Below are 4,464 nucleotides of genomic sequence, written 5' to 3'. Positions count from 1 at the left end.
AGCCAGCAACTAAACACCACACAGCTGCTCACACACTTCCCCCCCCAGTGGGATGGGGGAGAAAATTGCGCAAAGAAGTGAAACTCGTGGGTTGAGATAAGAACGGTTTAATAGAACAGAAAAGAAGAAACTAATAATGATAATGATAACACTAATAAAATGACAACAGTAATAATAAAAGGATTGGAATATACAAATGATGCACAGTGCAATTGCTCACCACCCCACCAATAGACACCCAGTTAGTCCCCGAGCAGTGAATCCCCCCCTAGTTTATACACCAGATGTGACATCACATAGTACGGAATACCCCTCTGGCCACTTTGGGTCAGCTGCCCTGGCTGTGTCCCCTCCCACATTCTTGCTGGCTGGGCATGAGAAGCTGAAAAATCCTTGACTTTCAGTCTAAACACTACTTAGCAACAACTGAAAACATCAGTGTTACCAACATTCTTCTCATACCTAGCTCAAAAACACAGCACTATACCAGCTACTAGGAAGACAATTAACTCTATCCCAGCTGAAACCAGGACACCAAACATGAATCCATCACACAGTTATGAAGGGGAAATCATGCCTGACCAATCTGATAGACTTCTGTGATGAGACGACCGGCTTGGTGGATGAGGGGAGGGCAGTGGATGTTGTTTATCTCAACTTTAGCAAGGCTTTTGATGCTATCTCCATTAACATCCTTATAGAAAAACTGATAAAATACAGGCTAGGCAAATGGTCAGTGAGGTGGGCTGAAAACTGAGATTGCTGGGAATGGCCAGCCTGGGGAAGAGAAGGCTCAGGGGCATCTTATCCATGTGTGCAAAAGTTAGGAGGGAATGAAGAAGAGGGAGCCACTGACTTCTCTCAGTGGTGCTCGCTGACAGGACAAGAGGCAATGGGCACAGATTAAAATACATGAAATTCCATCTGAAGACAGGAAAACACTTATTTACTGTGCAGGTGGTCAAATGCTGGACCAGGTGTCCCAGAGATGTTGTGGAGTCTCCATCCTTGGAGACAGTCAAAACTAGACTGGACACGGTCTTGGACAACTTGCTCTAGCTGACCCTGCTTGAGCAGGGGGATTGGACTAGATGGTCTCCAGAGGTCCTTTCCAACCTCATCCTTTCCCCTCATTCTGTGATTTTATGATTCTCTGATTCTATATGTCAAACCCATCTTAATCTGAGTTATTTTCAACAGTGTTTAAAATTCTTTGAAAAATGTCTTCTGGCTTTATGACTGCTGTGGGAGGAAGTTTAAAACAGGAAAAATGTTCTGGCAGCAGCCTTCATTTTCTTGTTTATACTAGCTAGTATTTTGTTTATTTTCTCCCTTTCTCTATATTTTCTAGCTTGGGAGATAAAAAAAATTGCAGTTTGGTGTATTTAGATTGCAAAAGTTTACTAAGATTTCCTTTGAGCCTGGTATCCCTATAGGAATATTGGAAACAGTGGTTAAAATACATCTATTAGGACTACATGAATAGGTTTTAAACAGGCTAAAATATATAGACGTATCTTTATCTAAAGTTGCTTATGTTTTCTTGTTTTGCAGGAAGGATTTGTTCAATCTGTGCAGGAAATATTTTGGATATGCACAACGTTTATTCAAACCATGTAACAGCTTGTTCTCTGGATGTGTGGTGAATTCAAGTATAGAGAGTTGAAAAATGAAGTCTATTCATAATTGTGTATATATCTATCTGTGTGTGCATGTGTATGCTTCATAACAAAAACCAAGAAACTGAATATCAAGTGTATTTTAATGCCTATAAATATTTATAAATATTTAAGGTTACATTTTGCAGCACAACAGGAAGTTGCATCTAGGCCAGCGATGAGGAGTGGTTTATCTTTTTGTTTAAAAGAAGCAGTGCAAAAGTTGAAATATGACTCTTCAGACAATAAAAAAAAAGATACAGGAGAAAATATGATGACAGTGGTACTTGTAAGGATAGTTTATGGTTTGAGCAATCTACAAATACCTGCATGATACTACCAAGTTGCTGGTATCGTTTAAAATAACTATAAAAACAAATAGCTCAATTAATTAGTTATTTTTGCTGTTTGGTGCACACGAAGAAAAAAAATAATTAAATAATCATGTAATCCATGACAACGAACCTACCGTAACAGTACTCCCAAATAATCATAGTAGGTTTCTATTGGAGAGCAAAAAAGGTCCTATTCATAACATACATTAAAATGGCAACTTCCTCAAAGGAGCAATAGCATATGAGCTCCACCAATAACTTTAGTCTACTAATGTAATTTTAAGTTTCTCACTTGGTAGAATACCATGGAACAGGAGAGTCTAGACTGTTACCACAGAAAAGATGCAAAACCATTCAGAAGTGGGAGACATTTTTTGATGCATTAATTAAGTTTATTTATGTAGCTAAAATGTGATAATATGAATCATTAGTTTTTAAGACACTTATGTTGATGGGTAAACAGTAGCTGAAGTCCCAACTGCTTCCAAAGTTGATCCACCTTTGGGCAAAGATTTTCCAATGGGTCTTTCTTTCTATTATCATCCATTTGCATACATGTCTGTAAGAACATGCAAATTATAGAGAAGATACTCAACTATATAGATTTCAGCAAAAAACTTCTTTATAGTTTACTGAATTAAAAGCTAAAAGAAAAACTTTCATAATCTAATTTGAATGTCATATGCAGTTACATTTTATTTAATTATCCCCCTTTTGATGCAGTAATTTGTATTTCACTACACCATACCAGTGTACGTAGAATTGATTTTTTCAGAAAGTCATGCAATGTTGATTTGAAGACACCTCTTGGATGATTTTTACTGAAACTGCTGAAAACATGTGTCTTGTTTCTCATCTGGATTTCTGACTTGAGCTTTCAAACACTGGCTTTTGTTATGTCTTCTTCCTTAAAATAAAAACCACTTTAGTAGTTTGTTTTCCTCTCTCTGAATGTATTTGTACACAGAAGTCTCTTAATCTTTTGAAAAACTTGACAGACTGAGCTTTTTATTACCCTTCCCATTACGCTTTTTTCAGTACTTGGACTGGTTTTATGGCTGCATCTTCCCTAAAAGAGACATTTTAACAACTCCTAAAAGTACAGACTAAAGCTAGAAAGAGTATCTCAGCACCTCAATAAGGATATATACAGATGTAAAGTACACTTTATTTATGCTATGGTGGAGTGCACGACAAAGACATATTTTCCATGAAAGTGTACAGACAGACTTTCAGGAATTAGAGGGCAGAATATTACTATTATAATCCCAAATCTGCTCTGGTATATCCCATTTCATTAATGATATCACATGAACTCTGGGTTTGTCTACTACCAAACTGCCTCTAAAGAAAATGGTTGTTTCATTTTCCTTCAAGACACTTTAATCTGCAATTTCTCTTACCTTTGGGAAATTAACCTTTTTGAAGAACTAAGTATATACATTGCTTGTTGAGATGCTTCTGTTTTGCTGTATCAAAGGCAATCAATTTGTGATGACCTTTTTCTTACAGCACAAGCCGCAGTTCAAGAATTCGTCGTTAAGCATCACAAGGAGTTCATAACACTGAAAGATGTAACAGTGTCTTTCAGAGATGAGCAGCAAGAATCAGTCGAAGCCTGTCTGTCACACAGAAAGACTTGGCAGAACAATCGCTTCTGTTTCATGGGCTCCACCTGCTTTCTGGAATTCAATCATAACAAATCTAGAAGTCCAGCGTAAGTAACCTAAATGCTGTAAAGTATGAAAAATGTCAATTAGAGAAAGAAGTGAGGACTGGAAAAGATAACTGTTGGGACTGAGACAGGAGGTCTGACAGCAGAGTCCTTACAGAGCTAAAGCTCGCAGGGAATGCTGTAGAATCCTCAGGCTTTGATGTCTGGATGGAATTGGCTGGGGAAGGGGAACTCTCAAAAGAAAGAGATTTTCTTGACCGCCAACAGACCTGAAACCACCAGTGAAAACAAAATATCTTGAAAATGAGACTCACAAGTTTACAGGAAGCTACATTTCCAAGAAGGAACAGATACAATTGAGATTAGCAGGCGGGTGGGTCACTTAGAACAGCTCTGATTAATCTTAAGCTTATAGTTGGAAAAGTAATTGTGATACTTTGGCTGATTTGCCTGAAATGCAGGCAAAGCTCTTTATGTAGCATCCCAGCCCATCCCATAGAAATACAGCTGAGTGTTCCACCTAACAGGAAACTTCTTTCTCACCAATGATGAAACTGCTGGCTCATCTCCAGTGCTTTCTGCTTTTTTATGTTTCATCTGGTGGAGAGAGTAAGGGGAACTCCAGAAAAATTCTGATGATTTTTTCTTTCATGTTGACCTTTATACTGGGATAATTTCATATAGTATTTATTCTAATATATTAATTAATGGAGACAAGCCAAATGATTTCATAAGAATGCCTCCTCCTCTTTATTCCAGAGAAACACCACCTAACGCAGAGTCACAAACAATAAGC

General features: G+C 37.7%; 1 long non-coding RNA gene across 1 annotated transcript; it reads right to left on the bottom strand.

Annotated features, from left to right (window-relative positions):
• Nucleotides 1-1,634: 1,634 nt before the first annotated feature.
• On the bottom strand, nucleotides 1,635-3,938 carry LOC138682497 (uncharacterized). Its single transcript, XR_011322598.1, has 3 exons — nucleotides 3,824-3,938; nucleotides 3,397-3,726; nucleotides 1,635-2,900 (listed from the first exon to the last, which is right to left on the bottom strand). It is a non-coding gene; the product is annotated as an uncharacterized lncRNA (long non-coding RNA).
• Between the last annotated feature and the right edge of the window lie 526 nt (nucleotides 3,939-4,464).

Source organism: Haliaeetus albicilla, chromosome 28 (genome assembly GCF_947461875.1).
Source record: "Haliaeetus albicilla chromosome 28, bHalAlb1.1, whole genome shotgun sequence".
NCBI classification, from domain to species: domain Eukaryota; kingdom Metazoa; phylum Chordata; class Aves; order Accipitriformes; family Accipitridae; genus Haliaeetus; species Haliaeetus albicilla.
This window is presented reverse-complemented; position numbering and strand designations above follow the sequence as displayed.